This window comes from Mus musculus, chromosome 4 (genome assembly GCF_000001635.26).
Source record: "Mus musculus strain C57BL/6J chromosome 4, GRCm38.p6 C57BL/6J".
Taxonomy (NCBI): domain Eukaryota; kingdom Metazoa; phylum Chordata; class Mammalia; order Rodentia; family Muridae; genus Mus; species Mus musculus.
This window is the reverse complement of record NC_000070.6, coordinates 86,111,743-86,134,645: the sequence shown is the minus strand read 5'-3', so window position 1 is coordinate 86,134,645 and position 22,903 is coordinate 86,111,743. Positions and strand designations below refer to the sequence as shown.

The window sequence follows — 22,903 nt, the reverse complement described above, 5'->3', positions numbered from 1 at the left end:
TGAAGGTAATCTTCTCCCACTCACTCTCATGGAGCTATGCATGTACAAAAGCTAGAAGCTGAGATCTGTGTTTGAGAGGAAGCAGGAAGTGTTTGTCTTTCTGAGCCTGGACCACCTCACTTAATGTTTTCAGTTCTACTCACTTTCCTGAGGGCAGCATACTTGTGTTTTGTTTGCAGAAGAGTAAGATTCCACTCATACATGGACTGCATGTTCATTATTCTTTCATCAGCATCCAGGCTTATTTTAATTCCTTACCGCTATGAACAGAGCAGCAATGAACATGGACAAGCAAGGGTATATATGCCCAGCTGTGGTACAGCAGGGTCACATGGAAGATCTATTCTTAGCTTTTTGAGAAACCTCCACAGTAATTTCCACACTGGCTACGGATGCCTACACTCTACCAGTGCTGAATGGGCTCCACTTCCCCAGGCTCTTTCCAGAATTTGTTATCACTTGTGTTCTCGATGAAATCCATTCTGACAGGGCTGAGATAGGATTTAGCTCAGTGGTAGGGCGTTTGATGCAGAATGACCATGGGATTTCTGTCTGAGTCCATTTATATCATTTATTGACTTAGGCATATTGAACCATCCTTGCATCTGTGGAATAAAGCCTATTGGATCAAAATGAATGATTTTTAAAAATTAAAAAAAATTATTAGCAAGTACTTTGTTAAGAATTCTCTCATGTATGTTCATCAGGGAGATTGGTTTAGAATTTTCTTTTTTTGGTTGTGTCTTTATCTGGTTTTCAGTTTGTAAAGAGAGTTTGGTATCATTCCTTCCTTTATTGTATAGATGGTGTGAGAAACATCGGGTTTGCTTCTCTTAGAGTCTGGTAGAATTTAAAAGTGAATTCATATTGTCTTGAAATTCTTGTTGGGCAGGAGCTCTTCTTTTTCTTCTTCTTCTTCTTCTTCTTCTTCTTCTTCTTCTTCTTCTTCTTCTTCTTCTTCTTCTTCTTCTTCTTCTTCTTCTTCTTCTTCTTCTTCTTCTTCTCCTCCTCCTCCTCCTCCTCCTCCTCCTCCTCCTCCTCCTCCTCCTCCTCCTTCTTCTTCTTCTTCTTCTTCTTCTTCTTCTTCTTCTTCGATAACCATACTGTTATATTCTTTGTGCTTGTTAAAGGCTGGATAAGACTATTTATCTCATCTCGACTTAACTTTGTATACCACACATACCTAGACTCCCGTCTCTTTCTTTTAGGTTCTACATTTTTCGTAGACTATGTGTTTTTAAGGTCCAACCTTTTGAGTTTCTGAGTTTCCTGAGTATCCTCATGTTAACTCCCCTTTCATCACTCATCTCACTTTTATTTTTGTTGGTTTGGATAAGGGTTTGTCAACCTCATTTATCTTTTCAAAGAATCAACTCTTTCTTCAATCAGTGGAGTTTAAAAATTTTTCCCACTTCTTTAATTTATTCTGTTTCTAATTATTTCCTTCAATTCATTGATTTTTGGTTAGTCCTGTTCCCATTTGTCCAGGGCCCTATAGTATATAATTAAGTTATTTATTAGGAATATTTGTGATTTTTTTCTTGTAGGCACTTAGACTTTTAAACTTTCTTAGGGCTGGTTTCACTGTATCTCATAGGTTTGGGTATATTATATTTTCATTCATTTCTTGGAAGTTCTTGGTTTCTTTATTAATCTTTGGATGACCCATTCATCATTCAGATGTGTCTTATTTAATATTTGTGAGTTCATAAATGTTCTATATAGTCTTTTGTATTGGTGTGTGATTTTAGTCATTGTTATCAGACAGAATAGGAGAAATCACTTCAATATATAGCTATTTATACTTGCTTTATGTCCTAATATATGAAGTATTTTAGAGAAAATTCAGTGGGATGCTGAGAAAAATGTATGCTTTGCAGTGCTTGGATAGAGTTTTCTACAGATGTCTATTAAATCCATTTTATCAATGATTTCATATTTTAAATGTTTTACTTTTAATTTATTATTTAGTAATTTCATTGATATATGACATCATTTAATTTATATGTTTTTCTTTCTGTTTATTTTTTGCCTGTCATTGAAGTCACCTTCTGCTATTTTTTAGGCTTAAACTCTGGCTTTACGTCTATTACTATTTGGTTTACAAAGTCATGAGTACCCATGTGTAGATATACATTTCGAATTACAATGAGCTTTGGGTGGGTTATTATCCTGAGCAGTATGAAATGACCTTGTCTGTTGCTTCTGACCAGTTGTCCTTCAAAGTTCCTAAGTGTTTGCAACATAACTAATTCATTGCAGGCATTGATGACTTACTTCAAAATGCTGTTGGGTGAGCAATAGCAATGAAAGGGTCAAGCAGAACTTAGTTTATGAAATTAAACAAATGTTTAAAAATATCAGTAGGTAAAACAACAAATAGAAACATAAGACGAACTGTTTAATGGAAGAAAGTATCTAAAATGTCACATAAAATTCAAGACAGAGGGATGAAGTTATAAAAAAAAATATGAACAGAACTGGAAATGTGGGTTATGTGGAAAGAATGATTCTTGCCAATACTTTTTGGAAGTACTTAAAAACAGAAATTTTCAGTATTAGCATTGTTACTCAAAACAAATAAGTAAATAACCCAATTCTACATAGATCAAAGTTCACTATAAGATGCCAAAGAGGAGTAAAAGAAACAAAGGAGAAAAATGAAGGAAAAGCAGAATAAAGACCAATGTCCCAACAGCAAGTTAAAAGTGGAAACCAGTGGACAAACATCTTTTTAGCACTGGGCAAAAGTAAATGTTAACATAGATTTAACTCTATGGCAGAACTTTAAGGAAAAAGAAAGTTCACCATTGGATGAAAAATCAACCTCCCCCACTAAAACCTAGAACAATTACTACCAATAAACTGTCGTTAAAAGAAATTCTAAAGTATAGATACATGGGCAGAAAAGAAAAAAAAAACTGTTTTAAAGGCTGGTTCAGTAGGTAAGGCTGTTCATTGTGCAGGAGTGATGACCTGAGTCGTAATCTAAACATTTGTGTACAAAGCCAGGACCGTGTCTGGTCTTCAGAGATACTGAGGGCAGGGACAAGAGGCTTGCTGGGGATTTGCTAGTTGCCATCCTTGCTCCAGATCAACAGGGAGGACTGTCTCAAAGGAATGAAGTGCAGATGATGGATTCAGACACTGGCTGTTCTCCTCTGGCCTCCAGGTGTGTGCACAGGAGCTTATCTCCACAACACACACACACACACACACACACACACACACACACACACACACACACACCACTGATGATCTGGGAAGAGTTATGAACTAAGAAAGAATAGGATCAAGAAAAGTCTAATAATATCTTGAAGCATATCTAAATAAACCTTGACTGCAAAATGTCTCTAATCTGGAGGAAGTAAACATGGGCTGACCATCTAACTGGAGGGTCTAATTCTACTAAAGGTATAGCTACACACTAACAGCAATATCACAAAAAGAGAGTAAAGAGTTAAAATATTCTGGGAAAAGATAATCATTCAATAGGCAGGAAATAGACTACTTAAGCTTATTCTCTAATTATCCATGCTAAATTTAGGGTAGCTACTTAGAAAGTAGAAATATATATATATATATATATATATATATATATATATATATATATGATTTATATACACAAACACACACATGCACACAATTTTTCTATCAGAAGAGGAAGAAATACAATAAGGTTAAAAGTACAAAACAAGCATGAAAGGAAATGAAAAATGGACAAAAGATAAAAGATAAAAGTTGGTTGAAATAAATCTTCCAATAATTACCAAACACAAAGAAGCAAATATCCTCTGGGCAAATCTGCACAGCAGCTTTTCTATCAGATGCTTTGAGCAGCCGTAGAGGGAGGTTGGAAGTGAAAGAGCAGAAATGATGTAACTGGGTAGTCTAATCTAATGAAAGCTTATCAGCCATATCCACATCAGATAACACAGACTTTAGGGCAAAGTATTACAGCTACTGAGAAAGATGATGGAGGTCGTTCCTAACTTATAGGAAAAGGTTCAGTTTCTTAGGAAGACAGAATGTGTTTTAAGTTAGGTGTGAGTTCAAGGTTACACTGGGGTATACAGGGTGAGACTGTCAAGAACCAAACAAAAAGGAAAAAAAGTTATCATTTATCTATTTAATAATTGAATATAAACAGTCTATGTAGACCATCATGAATTTAGCAAATTCACCCATATGAAAGAGTTTAAAAATTATCCCCTGGAGTAACTTAGATATCCCTGAAGAAACAGAAGCTCAGATCACATCCAAAATATCTATTATTTTTATTGGGTGCATATGTGTGGTATATGCATGCCTATGTACATTTTCAGGTGTAGATGCACATGCAAAGACCAGGGGTCAATGCTTAGTATCTGCTTCAATTGATCTCTGCCTTATTTTTTGAGACAGGGTCTTTCACTGAATCTGGAGCTCAAGTATTTGGCAAGACTAACTGACCAGCCCCTCTGTCGCCCCTCTGTCTGTGTCTCCACTGCTAGGGTTTAGAAGCGCCTGCCCCCACATATGACTTTATTTGGGGCTGGAAATAGAACTTGGGTCTTCATGCTTATGTGACAAACACTGAGAACCTTCTCTCCCACCCCGTCACAATGTTTGATACACTCATGTGTTGAAGTTACTCCTCCCTGCACATCAGGAAATGCACATTCTTCCCAAGCATGCACAGGCACTAGAACACGGAGCACAATCTTAGTCATTTCGTTTAGAAACGAAATGAAAAGGTTATTTAAAATAGTGATGTCATTGTTAGAGTTAATAAATGTTAAGCTCTCATGTATCTAGAAGTTGCAGAACAGGCTTGTAAATAATCTACACCCTGGAGAAATTATAGAATTTAAGAATATATGAAATTGAATGACAGCACCAATATCCCTCACAGCACCATGAGAGACAATTAAAGTGCTGTGCATGACAACTTTGAAAATTAAAAAAAAAGTAGATAAATAGAAAGTATGTAGATAAAAGAAAAAAAAGAGAGAAAAGGTCCCTTCAGTCAAAAGCTGAAAGCTGGAGTTTCTACAAGCCAAAGGCTGCCACTTGCAAAGACCAAGACAGCAGACTTCTAAAAGAGCTTCACTCAGTGATAATATGAGTAAAACAGAAGTCGTAAAGGAACACAGGCAGAGATAAAGATTGCTGTAGGAAAATGTCACCCTCTTCAAACTGCTGTATTGGAAAGGAGTCAGACAAATGAAGGGACAAAAGAATTTTGAGAAGCAAGAGAAACAACAGGGGTGGATGCTCATGGAGAGCCAACATGAGCTGGGTGCTGCCCTCAGTCTCTACGCCTGTAGGTTGATGCAATTCTCAAAACAGCTATGAGTCCATCGCACAGAGGAGAAAACAAGGAACTGGGTGGTTGAAACACAGTGTGGCTACCTACCCCGTTCTCTCACTTACCCCTTGTTCCTCCTTATCCTTTAAACAGATCTAATGAGTAGCTTGTGAGTTTACAAGCAAGGGGTCCTAAGCCTGAAGTGGCAGACAATCCCAGCCATTTTTCAAATAGTTTGAAAAACTAGAGAAAAAGGACATTTCCCAATGCATTCCACCAAAAGCAGATTAGGAATATAGGAGGAAGAAAGCAAGTCAGGAATATAACCAAAGGTACCAAGCAAAAATGACCAGGAACAGGCTGGAGAGATGGTTCAGAAGGTAAGAGCACTGACTGCTCTTCCAGAGGACCTAAGTTCGATTCCCAGAACCCAATGTGGTGGCCCACAACCATCTGTAATTCTAGATTACAGGGGATCTGGTATCTCTTCTCCTCTCAGCAGGCACAGACAAGATGCATAGACATACTTGCAGGCAAAGCACTCATACACAAAATAAAATAAAATAAAATAAAATAAAATAAAATAAAATAAAATAACATAACATAAAATAACATAAAATAAAATAACATAAAATAAAATAAAATAGTAAAAGTTTACAACCAAATGAGCCAAACAGACAAAACCATGCTGAGAAGTGTATGTGTGTTTCAGAAATGCAGCCATGAGACTGGACAGAAGTCTTATACCATCAAATTATTGTCAAGGATGCTGAACAAAGAGAGCATGCACAATCCTAGCAGGTGTAAGGGGTGTGAAGTAGTTTAGTAAACCTTGGTATTATCATGGAGGGTTTGAACAAGCATGATCTTGGTGTGTGTTTTTTGTTTATTACCTGATGCTTTCCCTGTTCTAGCTCCTATTAAATTGGCAAAATTTTCTTTATTTCTTTTTAGTTTTGCTTCTGCTACTTTGGAAGCTATGTATTATATTTCCATTATTGTAATAGATCTTTCTAAATTTTGTATAAAATTTTAAATTTAATGTAAAATAATAAATGATGAAAATTATCATCAACAGTTACTATACTCACTATTGGTTTTCTGTTGCTGTCATAACAGACCATCATGAATGTAGATGCTTTAAACAATATAAATGTAAGATTTTGTTGTTCTACAGAAGGGAAGCACCACTGGAGCTCAAAGGTCCATTTGTTTGTTTTCACAGTGCCAAGGTATTGGGAGGTGGAACTGTACTTAGGAGTCCAATCCCAAATTTAGCTAGGTTGTCAATCAAGTTCAGTTCTTTGATATTGAAAGACAGAAATCCTTCTTCCATTGCTAACCACATACTGGTGGCCATGACAGCTTTCAAAGCTTCTCTGGTCCTTATGTCTTAGAGCTAGAAGAACTGTGTGGGTCTTCTCTGAGCTTTGAGTCTTTGCCTCTTTCCTGACAGTTGTTCTGACTCTAGTTTGTTTGTTTGTTTGTTTGTTTGTTTGACCTTGACCTGCATATCTTAAGGTTTATTATCTTCATTGAATTCATTAAATTAGAAACATCTTCTTTGACAAGTAATGTAGTATCCAACGCCAGGTTCCATGGCCTAGGGCTTTAGCATCTTTGGAAGCATATTCGCATGGAGTATGGCTGTCAGGCTGTGTTAGTTGATTCTAAAAATGTAGACAGTCCTCTAGAGTGTCTACAGTTTAGTGCACACTACAATTCCAGTCAGAAGACTTTTCTCTTTTTTTGTCTGGATTATTTTGTCATTCCCTGTAATTTTCTTTGGAAATGCCTATTAGAAGTACGTTGGAACTTACTTGCTTTTAAAATATCTCTTAAAGTGTGTTTTTAAAAATAAAATTTCTGTACTATTTATTACATTTTTGCGTAAAGTTTTTAATTTTCACAATCAATTTTCATCTTTATTTAAGATGTTGAATTTATCCTATCTATGGAGATTTTAATTCTGATTGCTATATTCTTCTATTGTAAATTTCTAATACTTTCATTTCCTGATCTGTCTTACTTCATTTTTACCTTTCTTGCAATTTTTTTCTTAGTTGTTAGTCAATTGCTCTATTTGTGATAGTAAAAATCTCACATAGCTGCCATTAACACTGAATTAGCAAATACCAAATTCATTGCTCCTAGGAGAATTTAGTCTTTCAGCCTATGATCATGACATTTTAAGTCAATTTATCAAAAGGAAATCTTGTTTGATTTATATTTCAATTTGAGGACACCATATTTACTAGATATTGTTGGCTTATTAACATTGAACTTCTACATAACGGCACTACAGTCCATGACTCAAGGAATCTCATCTAACAGCTGTGCCCTCTAGAAGGTACACTGTAACCTTCCTGAGCTTAGAAACAACAGACAACACTTCATTGTTATGCTTGTGGGCCATTTTAAACAGCAAAACCACTCAGACAGAAACACAGAAATAAATGGGGAAAATGTGCCACTAAGTAGATAAACACAAAAAAAAAACCCATACTTTAATAGTGTGAGAGCTGACTCAAGTAGACAATGTCACCTTGTTCGACCCCAGCTGGGAACACAAGCTCAGATATTTTTTCTCTGCCCTTCCCTTGTCTGTGAGTGACCACAAAAGCACACCACAAATACTTACGTGGGGATTGCAAACACATTTTAGCAAGTAGGCAAATTTACAGTGACCTGCATGCTTGAATAAATCAATTTTGATGTCTTTGTCAAACAGTTTCACACACTTTTATCTGGAGTAAATATTAATTTTGTTGGCGTTCTTGGTGTTGTGTTTCTTTCATGTGCTTTGGAATTTTTATTGTAGACTCAGAATGGTCTTTCCCCTGTTCTAATAGTTTCATGATTATCTCCATGTGGTTCTCACAACTCCCAGTCCAGAGTCAGATACTATACTGGAATTTGGGGATTTGTGCCATAATAAGGGATTTTTAGGTCCAGCTCTAGAGTCACAATGTGGCTTGAAGTGATTCAGTTTATGATAATACCTACTTTTTCCAACTAGCTTTTTTTAGACCTGTAACTACAGACAATGCCTTCATCCTAAGCAATGCTTTTTTTTCTAACAGAGTCCTGTCAAGTTTCTGACATCAAGTTTCCCACCTAGAACAGGGGAAAGACCATTCTGACCTAGACAGCATCCTGCTTCTCCTGTGAAGTAAGCTGAGCTCTGGTTGTCCTCAGGGGGTGAGGATGCTGTTGGTCTTCTCAAGCTCCCAGACTCCGAGCCTGCAGATGTCCCGTCGGCACAGGTTATCAGGTTCTGTTTATGATCCATTTGTGGTCGATGGAATTTCTATCCAGATTTTGAAACTGGCTGGACTACTCTATTGATTTTTATTGTTATGTAAAAGTTTGATATTGTTACCTGTTCAAAAGGAGAAGAATTAAAAGAACTCAATTTCTTTGCTTTTGTTTTGCTATTTTTATATAGCTTATCTTATTCCTCATTGGGTTACTAGAATTTTTTTTTTTTATCTTTCTTCTCATCCTTCCTCTAATTGCAAAACATTTGAGAGGAGGAAAAAAAATCCTATACAACCTTTTGTATTTTCATTTTCTTCCAGGGCAATCAATGTCTTGCACATAGTTGATAAGATCTATTGAATTGAAATTCACATCAATTGAATTTGATTTAAGAGTAATAGGAAAGAAAGTATGCATCAAGTCTTTGAGAAAAATGTCTCTTGAGCATTAGAACTGTACAAAGTATGTATACACAAGATGGAGAACTTTCTCCCCTAGAGGTCTTGGGGAAGCTCAGTGGCCTTTGAGAATGCCTATCAGGATGCAGACTCTTCGGAGTTCTGTGTGATACAGAGCTCTGCCTCATCAGAAGCCTTAGATGCGGATGCTCATAACTAAAGCAGGTGACTACATAGCTGATGTGGATAGAACAGTGTTGCACATCAAGAAAGTGCCTATCTGGGGTTTATGCAGTCATGATGGCCCAGTCCTCCTATATTGATTGAGAGGTTTATGTGAAGTATTTTCAAACCCATAGTAACCCAAACAACGTCACTTCAACTGCTAATTTAAAGGAAGAAAAAGATAAGGTCTTAAGTGATACACTTTGAAAATAGACTGCTAAATTATTTTAAAATTTCTGCTTGGGTAAGAAAAAAAATTGCATACTAAGTATACTGCTTGAGAAAAGGAGCCTGGAAAAATATGGGATGTAAGTGAGGCTGAGCTCTGAAGGCTATTCACAGTGAAGAGTCAAAGGAAAAGAAACGTTATCAATGCCTTTCACCCTTTCTTCTCACAAGACCATGTTTCACTCAAAACCCCGAACTTCACTGGGAACTTGAACCATATACTCTCTGAACACCACATTGGCTACAGCTTACAGCAAGATTATAAGGAAAATGTAATGGGACCTCAAAGATAGCCTCTCTTAAAAGTCATAACTTCCTCCATAAAGAAAAAGGATATTTAAAATGAAAACAAAAAAAAAAAAGCACACAGAAGGCTAACTTCCAGAATAAATAAATAAAGAATCACAACATGGTGTAAAAGAGCTCATTAAGTAAACAATGGCCCCACTCTCAGGGAGATGCCCCTCCCCAATGCTGCTATTATTTCACCTTCAACATCTTTTTGTGTTAATCAGAAGATTTGATGCTGCTTATCATTTTTCGGCTCATGGAAACCAGGCTGAGAGCAAGCAAGTATCTGCAAGTTAGCAGCCTATGCATGGCAGCTTGTTTGGTTTCATTCCAAAGGGCGCTCTGCCAAGGGATGAACAGCAGTAGTCATTTCTCTCTAAATCACTGTCAAGACCCTGCTTCAAGCTGCTATTTGGTTCACCAGAGGCCAGCACACAGCCTATGGAATCCAGAAACAGGGGGTTGGGAAAGGCGATTCTGAAGAGGACTGACTTACACATTTATATCTTCTTGACAGGCAGAGAGGCTCCCAGGAAAGGGAACAGGGGCAGGGTGAGAGCAGTGGTGAGCATCTGGGGGTGTATTCAGCTAGGGTGCTTGGATTTGCTCTTCCTCCTGTGTTTAATTTGCACATTTAAAGTTCTCAGCAGTTCAAATACTTTTAACCTGGTGGGATTGTAATTACCATAAACTCAAATATCTCTTTTCTTTAAAAAAGTGTATGTTGTTTTTAAAAATGCTTGGCCTTTAAAAGCCTCTTCTATTCCAGTTTTGTTCTTTGCTAAATAAAAGTTAGCCTAGATTATCTCCTGCCTGTTTTATAGGGATAGGGCACAGGATTTGATACTGATGAATCTGGCAGGGCCACATTAAGCTGTTTCTCTTTAAATGCTTCAACTTTTCTCTCACTAAACCTGAGGCACAACCCATTTTTCAGAAGTTGTGAGAACTAAATGAGCCATTAAATCCCAGGACTGACATATGACAGATATGAAAACTCTCGTTTCGGTTCATTTCTTCTGCTGGTATTCTACATCTATGAATTTTTATATGATCAGTTTTATCTGTCACTTCAGGGAAGAGGGGCGTGGCACAGAGAAACTATCACCTTTGCTTCTGGACTCTTTGGTTATGATCAAGTAAGAAGCTACTGCTGTTTTGTGTAAGACTATGGAACTTGCTAGCAGATGGGACTCATATCTGCGTCCCCCAATATGATATATATTTTAAGTCTATATGATGATGGATTCATCCTTGACTTCTACTCATCAGTTGAAAACTTATCTGATAAAGACTTCAGTCTGCAAAAGTCCTTCAGATAACATGGTACTAGTGAGAGGCACCCTTGCTGCAGGTCTATCTGAACATTCACCATAGGGTATTCCAATCTGGCAACAGTGAAGGAAGCAAACCCTGGGGTTGACAGTAGATGCTTGACATGAGCTGTCCATTCATATGAAAGCAACATGGCCTTCAGGAGAAGCTCTTTCATTTCCCTGTTGCTAGCATCATGGGAGTGAGAGGCAGACCCACCTCTATAGTCTAGAAATGCCGGCTCATGTTGCTCCAAACCATCATCAAGCATCATCAACACTCCTTTTACAGTCCCTTAGTAAAAATCAAGTGTGATCAATTTAGAGGAAAAATGCCATCATGCAGAAGCCAGTTGTATCACTAGATCCTCCTTTATATCTTCTTTAACCATTTGGAGTTCTACATACCCCTTGAGTTAAGTGTAGGGACGCAATCATCCTTAGCTAGGGTAATTAGTTGTTCTGGATGACAGTGTGCACTTTTCATGAATGTTGATGCTGATGGGGTTCTCTTGGTTTCTGTTTCACTTGTTCCCACCCTCTCTAAGATTGCCACTTACTTTGTCTTTGCCAAGCAAATGTCAAGAAAAGAACCAAAATTTACTGAGCACTGCTCACACACGCATCTGCACCACGGCACTCTCTGGGAAGGAACATTACAACATTAGCAGAGCTGTTATTCTTGCATTATGATTTAGGAAACTGAGGCTACAAAATGTTAGAGAGATTTTACCCCAAACACAGAATTTGTACCAAGTCTGAGGTCTTTCAACAGAGCAGTGTTTACGCCAGACCTCTCCTGGGAGAGGTCAGGTTTGAGGGAAGGGGTACAAAATTGAGAACACATGAAGGAGAAAGGAAAAGTGGAGAATTAGGAGTCCAATAAAGATATGTCAAAAAAGCATTAAGAAAGAAAGGAAATGTGGGGAGCAGTCCGGAGAAGGCAGAGGGAAGAAGAAAAGCAGAAGGCGCAGCCCATGAACATGGGGGGCATCCAGTTCCCTTGGCTAGCTGCCCAGCCACGAGCACAGCAGAGAGACCTATAGCCACAGGAAGGAATCTGTGAACCATTAAAAATTGTTTATTTCTTTATGCCACAAATGATAAAACAGTCATAAAATGCAACGGTTGTTTTCCCAGAGTAATTGCTGTGAATATTTTCGACCATTATTCTAAATGCTCAGTGTTGAACTAGTATAAAAGCAATGATGTGTTTTGAACCAAAATCAGCCTCCAGTTGTCACACAGCACGCTGTGTACACACTGTTGGAGATTAATTTACTCTCAAGATCTTCAAAGCTTACTTAGTACTGATGCTATCACAGGTTAGACAGGGGCTCTTTCCTCTAAAATACAAAAGCCACTCATCATTGCTCTCTCGTGAAACAGTGTTTGCCCCTTTTATCTGATTCTATCATAAATAATATTAATGTAGCAATAATAGTAATGATCAATGTCATGGGCCCAACCCAGGGAAAGAGAACACTGTTGAAAATATTCTCCCTCAAGAGCATCATTTTCTTTCCAGTGCCTAGTAAGGGAAAGGCACACAGAAAGCCAAAGTCCTTTAGTTTAGCTGCCATCCCATATTGACCCGGGCTTTGTGATAAGCTAGAGTTCATATGGTAGACTGAATGATTCCTTAGATATTATTGTGAGTCTGTGTACCAATTCTAAACCAGTATTTTTCTGGGTAAGAATAGCCAACCATTATAACTAGCAAACACCTAACCTAAGCCTAACCTAAGAAAGAAACTGTATTAAAAGGGAGGAGCTTTGTAAGTCTGCACTTCAGCCAAAGGTGAGGTCTGGTGTTCTTACTCTAGAATACCTGGAACCTGTCACTAGCAAGACAATGAAAAGTTCCCCCATGCTGCCAGAATAAGACTAATCTTCAGAGGCTCAAAATGACCTAATAATTTACCGTTTAAAAATAATGTCTCCTTTGGGGTTGGAGCTATCAGAGAGCTTGTCCAGCACATAGGAATGAGGAGAGACTCTGGGCTGATCTGCAGAATGACATATGGGCATTATGGCACATACCTGCAATCCCAACACCTAGGAGACAGAAAAAGGAGGCTCAAGAATTCAAAGTCTTCCTTGGTTACACAGAAAGTTGAAGGGCATCCTGGGTTATATGAAAGGCTGTTTAAAGCTCAAAAAGTCGACTTAGAGCATTTTGTAAAATGGGAGGATGTTGAAGAATGGTAGGGCTACAGTAGCAAAGTGTCATATGCTAAGTGGACCGAATGTTTGATATTTATGGATTATTCATATATAAGTCCAAGTTTAAGGTGTCTGAAGTCCTGGTTACCTTGGACACCTCTCTTCTTGGCTGGGGATGGCTGCTCCCCCTCCCCTCCCCCCTCCCCTCCTCCTCCTCCCCCTCCCCTCCCTCTCTCTCTCTTTCTTCCTCTTCCTCCTCTCTCCCTTTCTCTCTTCTTTTCCCTGCTCTTTCTGCTTTCTCTCTTCCTCTGTATATCTGTGTCTTTGTACATCCTGATCTCCTTACCAGCTATGCTGTATTGGAATCCAGCCTAATGTCTATGTGGCTTAACTGTTCCTATGAAGATATCATCAGATAGGCTTATATTCTAGCATACTGGGATGCTGGGACTTCATGCAAATGAGAGGATGCAAGGAAAGTCACCCCAGGTGGGAAGAGGGTGCAGAGACATTGTTGAGACCAGTACCACGTTATAGGTATTGCCTCAGTGTTCGTGAAGATGACCCAGGATTTGGGATGTTTTTAATGTTTCAAACACGAATACAAAACTAATTGAGTAACTTAAAATACTTCTATCAAATCTCTTTATCTTTAATATTTTATTAAAATTATACTACCAATAGAAAATGTACATTTTTCTTTCTAAACATGTAGAAACACTATAAAGAATGAGAACTGTGACTCCACTTATTTAGTCCCTTCCTGTCTGACATTAAGTAATCTCTGCAATTCATTTGATGCATATCCTTCAAGACCTGTAGCTATATCACACACCCATGCTCAGATCCTCAGTCTACCTTAGGAAACCTTAAAGCAAGAACACTGTATTATATATATATATATAATATACATAAAATAAATACCTACAAATATATATATATTGTAGACTAAGTTTTTCAAACTTAGGAGAACTTAGAAGAACTTTATAGCTTTATGTATATATTCTTATTATTTTAAATGATTTCTAGCATTCCGGCATTGGCGCATCAGTTTTCCTGGCGGATTCTCTTCTATGTGTTTTTACTTTTAAACTACCACAAACATTGTATTCATGTGCTTCTTTGTATATTTATGAACCAGGTATTTTGACAGGTGGTAAATGGAGATTAGAGAAGGTTAATACATTTGTTTCAAGCATATAGATAGTCGTGGCAATGCTCCAATTCAGAAAAGACCCACTCTTTGAGAGAATCAATATGTCTGTCAGACTTCAGTGTCCCTGGAATACAACAGTGAAGAAGAGATCGTTATGTCCCTGCCCCCTACTTCTCTGATCCATATACCTAAGCTCTCTCAGATACTCTCCAAGTACAGCATGCATCTAGAATCTAGAGGGAAGGAGACACTGATCTTCAAAACTAGTGGCTGCCATCCTTCCTAATGCTGTGACCTTTAGTATAGTTCCCTGTGCTATTGTAACCCCCAACCATAAAATTATTTTGTTGCTACTTCATAACTATAATTTTTTGCTATGAATCTTAATGTAAAATCTGATAGGTGACCCCAAAGGGGTTATGACCCATAGGCTGAGAACTGCTCCGTAAACCTACCAGAAGAAGATATGTCCAGGCCAACCTATACTGATCTCAGAGGTGATATCAGCACAACAGAATTTTCCAATTTTCAAACTGCCTGAGACAAGGCATGAAGAAAGGATGCGTCTTGTGAGAAGCACATTTCTTTGGTCCATGCTGGAGGGAGTGAGTCAGCCACAGGGAGAAGCAGCCAGGATGCTGAGGGTAACCTTGGAAGACCCTCTGGTAGGTGGGGATCTTGAACATTTATTAGGAAGAAACCAACATTCTTTCCCTCAGAATTTCCTTCCCACTTAAGAGACTTTGTACTTGAGGTTAAGAAATCCCTCCATGCCTTCTATATATTTTGCCTGAGAGGGGCTGGCTTGCAGCCTGGGGGGAAGAAGAAACACAGAGTGGGTGGTTAGAGCAGCTAGTTTCTAGTCAGCCTCCTCTTCCCAACAGAGCCCATCACTCTGAGTGAGCGGCTAGGAATGCCCCTATAAATAACATGCTGGCTGAGTCCAGATTCTAGCTCAGATAAATATCTCACCTCTTTCCCCACAATAGGCCCTGTGCTGCACCTCATAAAACCACACACGAGGGTCTGAAGCAATCTAGGCCCCTTCATGCCTTGCCCTTCACACATACTAACTAGTCTCCAATGTCACCTCAGAGAGAACTTCCTGACCACCCATGCACAGCAAGCTCCCCAGTCCCTCTCCACCACACCACCCTGCTTTGCTTTTTTTTTTTTCCACAGCCTCTATTATGTAAAACTGTCTTCTTTCTTTGCTTAGATGTTTACTCTCTGTTTTCACCAGCTAACTTTGAACTTTTTGAGAGTCTGGACTACATCTTTCTTTGTCATTAGCATCTCTAGCACCTAGGTAGCATGCTCTCAGCATGGTAGGTCTCAGTTGGATTTGTTAAGTGAATTCCATCCTCATTTCTCAAAATCATTCTCTTATTGTAGCTTGAAACCTATTCCCTCTCATCTTTCAAGGATCCACTCAAGTGACATTTTACTGGAGATGCCATTCATTCATCATGTATGCAGATTTTGTTCACAGCACTACTGATGCCCTAGTAATTTTTTTTAGGATACCCATAGGGCAAAAGAAAGACACACCAGTTTCACTTAGAAGTAGCTATGTCCAAGCAACCCGTTAAGAATTGGTGTCCTAGTCACTTGGTATCAGTTTGAAAGAGCAATACATACAACTCCAAAAAAAAAAAAAAAAAAAGGATTTTGTTTCACTCCTATTTTCTTACCAATGGATGCAATTGTGTGTTGGGGACTTTACAGCCTCTCTAAGCGTGAGTCACATCAGGCAGTATGCTGGATAGTTTAAGGTCAATGTGACACAGGCTAGAATCATCTGAGAGGAGGGCACCCAACTGAGAGGTCCATAAGGTTGGGCTGTAGTCACACCATAGAACATCTTCCTAATTAGTGTTTGATGTGTAGCCCCAGCCTATTGTGAGCAGGACTATTCCTGGGATTGTGGTCCTGGTTCTATAAGAGAACAGGCTGAGCAAGCAGTGGTAAGCGAGCTAGTAAGCAGCACCCCTTCATGGTTCTCTGCATCAGATCGTGTCTCCGGGTTCCTGCCCTGTTTGAGTCCTGTTCTGAGTTCCTTTGATGATGAACAGTGATATTGGAAGTCTGAAACTAATACTCCCTCTCCTCTCCAAGTTGCTTTCATCACAGCAATAGTAACCCTAGTTAAGGCAGGCTGTGTCACTGTTACTCTCCATCTAGCACTGGCCACTCTTTACTCTCATTAGGAAAGCCTATGCTCCATTAAAAGTAAAGATGCTGTAGAGGAGAGAACAGTGCTTGAGAGATTTGTGTATTGTTCAATGGGTGCCGGGAAGTGCTGTGGTTTCTTTTCATGTTGAAGATGTCCTAAGGCAGTTGTGAGTTTCCTGATTCCTCCAGCACTGGGTATCACGTGAACATAGGGTGAAACAATCAGATGGTGTCCTGATGGGACTTTTTAGCTTCCTGTGCCCACCTCCACATGGACAGTGCATACCACACTTTATTTGGTTGTGTGTCTGTGGCTGTTCTTGACATAATAGACTTTCATTTCCTCAAGGACAGATGTCCTGCCTTTATCCTGATAGCAGCAGCCCCTAGAATCTACGGTGCAGAATACGAGCTGGAAAGTCAACAGATGTTGGTGACATATATGGTTACACAAGGTGGGGAGTGAGAGAGAGCATGCAAGCAAATCTGTGACCCTGTCAAGTAACACCACATCTTACTTCCATCTTTCTGAACAAGGATGACAAAGGTCATAAAGGACTGCAACAGGATGAGGAGAACATTAACACATTCCACACCTTGGAGTACCTCGGATGGAATGACCCAATGCACAGACTCTGATGGACTCCCACAGATGATTTCACTAACTCTGTCCAGACTGCAGGGATATGCCACTGTTATGAACGCCAAGAGTTGGTTTCAAAATATGAATGAGGAGGGCCTGTATCATAGCTATCATTCCTGAAGGTTTTTATATTTGGCCTTGGATATAAAGTAGCAAGTATTATGTGACTTTATTCCACACAAGAGGTGCCTGAGAAAAATGAGACATATGGATCAAGTGGGAATCACACCATTAACAATGCTGTGCATTTCATGACTTTTCACAGCCTCAAAGATGAGAACTACTAGATAAAATAGATGCAGCAAGTTAAGAACTCTACTCCACTCTCTTTACTTTGATTCTGTTACTAGCTATGAATGCTTCCTCTGTAGTATAATTGAGTATGTGCTACCACTGATATCTTTATTGATCTATATTCATATCCAAGTCCAGTACAGCTTACATATGCGTTACAAGACCTCGAAAGTTTAAGCTGGAAGCATGCATGGGGTTACTTGGTTCAACTTTCGCATTATTTTGGATGTAGAAGCAGAAGCTCAAAGAAAGTTATAAGCTTGCCAGGTTCACTGTGTTCTCTCTGGCCATCAGAGCCAACACCTTTGTCTCCTGAAAAAAGAAAAATGCTGCCCATAACATATTCCAGAGCAACAGTGCTGGAGACCACAGAAGAGAATTGTGTTAAATGGAGGATGAGGCAAAACAACTGACAGAAAATCCATCTCTAAAATATATTCCAAACCTCCTCACAGTGCGATGCTGGTCCAAGCAACCATGGATGCTCACCTAAACTATTCTAGTTGCAAAATCTCCTAGTCCTCTACTTTCCTGTCATTGTCAAGAGTGAGCTGAAACACTCTGGCTCATTGAACTACAACTTCAATTCTGTTCTTCCCTGCCCAAGTTTTTCCAGACACTTTGTATGAAAAATATAAAGACCTGGTAGTGCCTTGCACAATCTAGCTGCTTCCAACTAAGACAAACCTTAGTTTTTCTTGGCCCCCAACAATGTTACTCTCACTGAGGAGACTCTAGGCTCACCAGCTTTATGCTTGCTTTGAAAAATACTACAGTCGGATGACCCTCAGAGCCTTTCCACTATCTAGTCAATTTAGGAAGTTCATCATGGAAAGTCACAGCTGATTTATTTCAGTGACTCACAACTCATTCAATTAGGCTTTTTAATCATCCAAATCTGAAGCATTCACAAAGCCTTTGAGCTTCTGCACAGCATAGATTACAACTTGATGTGTTGTGATCTCTTCTTTTCCTTCCTTTCCCTTCTCTCTTGAGCCCCTTCTTTCTCTCTACAGTTCTGGAGACTATAAGGCCAAATGCCTCATGGTACTAGGCAAGCACTCTACCAATGAGCTATACCCAGAGATGTTTTCTTTTACATAATTTTCATGTTTCTAATGTCCTTCATTCTAGTAAAAGCTTAAGCAGAAGTAGAACTTGCTTATTCATATATCCAAAGTTGTGTATCATTTTCTTGATCAATAAATATTTTGTTTTAAAAACAGCAAAATGTTTCAGTGGGGTGACATAATCTTAATAAAGAATTAAATAACACCAAAAGCTACCATAAGCATCTTGGCCCTTTATGTTGGCAATTTTGGTCACCATCCTCTAACTACCAATTTATGTGTAGGCTAAGAAAGATGGAGAATAAAGCTTCAAAATAATAAAGAAGTTTTGTAAGTACTTGTGGAGTCAATTTAGAATGTTAAGATAAGCTTGAAGGATTCAGATTTGAAGTTTAATTTAAACAAAGAACCAGCTCCAAGACCTGGATGGCCTAAGTGCAGGGCTTCTCTGACTTACACATTTTGCTTGAATGGTATGCTAGTTTCATCTGTTCTGAGTCTTGTCTTCCAGAGAGGATCTCGCTGCTTTCTTAGAAATGAGGGTACAACTATAAAATAGGCTGTATTGATGGGCAGTGTCCTTAGGAATTGTATTACTTGATTTTCTGTTGCTGTAGTTAAAATATCACAACTCAAAGAAACTTACAGAAGACATCATTTAGTTTGGCTCACAGCTCCTAAGGAATGAATCTATCATGGAGTTGGGCATGGCACAAGCAGAATACATGGCAGAAGGCCCAAGAATCAGAGAGATCGTATCTCCAGCATGAAACACCTGGTAACAAGAGTCAAGTGAGATGGAGCTATAAGCTCTCAAAAGTAGCTCCTGATGTAACTTCCAGGAAGCTATACCCCTCAAGGGTGCCATCACACCCTCCAAATAGCACCACCAACTGTAGAACAAGTCTACATATACCTGAGCCAGGAGGAACTTTTAACATTTAAACCACCACAGGCACGAAAAGACTTTGGGCTCAGTTAGAGGCAGGACTGTGTGAACTCTGGGAACACTGCGAGGATTTTGCTGCTTTTGTATTAATACATTTCATCATTCATTCCTATTTTTCTTTATGTGCACATGTGTATGTCCGTGCATGTGTATGTGTATATGCATAAGGTATCTACAAGGCCAGATAGGGAAATCAGATCCTCTTAAGCTGGAGGTACGGGTTTGGGAGACAATTGACATGGGCACTAGGCCTCTCTGCAAGAGCAGCAAGTGCTCTTAACTGCTGAGCCAGCTCTCCAGGCCCTGGCAATAAATTTATTAAAGTCTTGGAGCTGATTTTTTTTCTCAGAAAGTCACAAAAATTGGAAAATATTTTCTGCTCTTCATCTTGCTTTGGGGAACTAGATTTTTAAAGAAATGTAATATTTAACAGCTCTACAAAGAAAAATAGTAATGAGTTGAATTTTTCAAGACCCAGTGGTTCAGAAGTGTCCCAGAAAGCTGTCTAGGGAAAAGGTGTATCCCTGAAAGCTGAGCTGAGGGACTCTCAGGTTGCTAAACTCAGCTGAATTGTCCTAAACATCTCAAGTTGAAAAATAGAAGTGTGAGTATGGAAAAGAGCTGGTCTTAGGAGATTTATTTATTTATTTATTTATTTATTTATTTATTTATTTATTTTATTTAATGGCAATGTTGTTTCTGCCACAGCCAAAATCCAGGAAGAAAAATCCTTCAATTATTTGACTACATGCTCATAAAACAATCAGTATCGGTTTGAGTCTCCAAGCTGTAAAAATTGGGTTCATATAGTACTGTAATTGAAAATGATTTGAGGTGAGAGTCGGCCTGCATTGGCCCATGAAAGTGCTCAAAACAATACTGAGGAAGTTATGAAAATTACTGAAGTGTTTTTAAGGACAGGGCAGACAGTCTGCTACTCAACATGCTGACAGTTCACCTATAGAATACAGCTCAGGCTATTTCTGCTAGCCTACACACTCAAAAGACAAGAAGGAAGATAAGGGAATTGAGTCACAGCATGTTTTTTATTTTTTAAAAAATGAAATATACAAACAAACACCAACCCTGTTATCAAAGTTATTACTACCAAGAATAGAGGACTAGATAAAAAAAAACAATAAATTTATGTACATTTCCACCAAGACATCTTTTCATACCATTTCAAGAGGTTTTGGTTGTAAACCTAGCTTTTTACAAGGGTGAGACATCCATATTTCCAACTTTTTTCATACCATAACTTTAACAGATGCTGTCAGTTCCATTAAAAGAATGTAGAATCAGTCTCCATTTGTTTTAACGAGCCAACAATTGAATGACATTTGTATGTGAGGAGGAAAGTATAGGTGATGATGATGGACAGTGTATGATCTGACATCTTCTATCCTAAGTAGAAACGAGGCTTTAGCTACACAAAGATTTCCATCAAATCATTATGCTTACTCCCCAGGGTCATGCCTGCTTTTCTGTGTGTTCTCTTTGGGCATTTAAGACCCGACAGAGAACGTTCCAGTGGTTTTACTCTGTCATCTCTGTTGAGACCTTCAGTCACATACAATGTCTGCACTTCAATGTTTCTCAGTATCTCTGCAAGTCTTCAAGCCTGGCCATCATCATCTCTATAAGACCAGCCCCCTTAGCTGCTGAGTGTTTACCTGTTTACTGAGTGCTCATCTCTACTCTGACCAATCTAGGACCTTGAATTCACTAAGAGTGAAGTATGTAGCTTTTCCATTTGTCAAGATGACTTGATTTGTCACCAGACCCCTCCATGAAGAAGTGTGGTATGGTGTCCAGGGCATTCTTACCTCCTCAAATTACCACTTACCTTTCATGCTCAACTCAGCTTTATCATTTTTATATGAGTGTGTGTGGTGCTGGGAATTGAACCCAGAATCTTACACATGTTAACTAAGTTGTGTCTATATGTGAGTAAGAGACCTCAGAAGTCCCAGGGTTGATGCAAGCAAGCAAGACTCCTTGCTTAAGATATTTCTTTCATACATTTTATAAAAATAATGCTGGTATTTGAATATCCTCTAAAAGTCATATTGAAATTTAATTTCCATTGTTACAGTATTAAGGGGAATTGTGTTCCCGTCAAAAAGGATTAGTTCGGCTCAGCCCATTTATCCTGCCTTGCCCAAACTGCTCTTGCCAGATGCTGGGACCCAGTTCCTGAACTTTTAAGTCTTCAGCACCAGGTTCTACATGAACATGTACTGTTTATAAACTACCCAGCCTGTGAGATTCTGTTCACAAAATAGATCCATATAAATAGCTCATGCCACCCACCCCATTTCTTCATTAGTATACTTCTTTATTTTGTTGCAGTTTTCTTTTATTCCTGATAAACTATGGATCTGTGAGAGTGGAATGGGGAAGAGAGGAGGGAGGAGCCTGTGATTGGAATGTAAAGTAAATAAAAAATAAAAAATAAAAAAATTATTATTTTATGTGCATAAATGTTTTCCTGCACATATGTCTGTGTATTGTATTTGTGTCTGGTGCCTGCAGAGACCAGAAGAAGACACTGTGTCCCCTGGGATTAGAGTTTCAGATGGTAATGAACTCTGCTGTGGGTGCTGGGAACTGAACTCAGGTCCTCTGGAAGGGCAACCAGTGCTTTTAATAACCTCTAAGCATCCCTCCGGGCATCCTCTGAGACTGTGTTATTTCTGATACTTGTTCTCATCCTTCACCTAGCATTCTGAATACTCATTTTATATTCAGCAAAAACCCATTATGAGCTTAATATATATTCATTAACAGTTCTAGTCCCCAGGAACGACAGATTGAACAAAATGAATGAGGTTCTAGCCTTCGTGAGTATGCAGATACACACAACCAAAGTAAACCGTAATATGGATTTGAGTAGAGAAAAGTTCTGTAAAGAAAGTTGAGTGATGCTTGGTGCAGTGGTGCCACCTTTAATCCTAACACTTGGGGGAGCGGGTGCAGAAGCAGGCTGATTTCTGTGAATTTTAGTCTAGTCTCTGTAGCAAGTTCCATGCCAGCCAGGGCTAGAGAGAGTGAGACCCCTTCCAAATACTGAGTGGAGCTGAGTGGTAGAACAGTGGTAGCTGAGTGGTAGAGAAACATTAGGAATGATGGTCCAGGAGGCCACTCTGAGGGAAGGACATGTCAACTGAATCTAAACACAAAAGTGCCAACCAATGAGGGCGAGCTTCCTGAACAGAGGGATTAGGGGGTACAAAGCGTTTAAAATGTGCTTATCTCTTTTCTTCCTTTTCCTCCAGCTACACCCCAACTTCAGGTGCTTGTCTGTTTTGCCTGCTCATACACAGTACCCTTAGCTTTTATTCCTGGAGGATGCATTTCCTCATGGGCTAAGCCTTCATACATTGTCTCTCCCATATGTTACTGGATCCCGCGCAACTCAGCTGTTGCGACAGCACTTACTTT

At 39.0% G+C, this 22,903-nt stretch overlaps 1 protein-coding gene across 8 annotated transcripts in view; it reads right to left on the bottom strand.

Moving 5' to 3' along the window:
• Adamtsl1 (ADAMTS-like 1) overlaps nucleotides 1-22,903 on the bottom strand; it is a 914,539-nt gene that overhangs the window by 293,745 nt on the left and 597,891 nt on the right. The window lies entirely within an intron of this gene.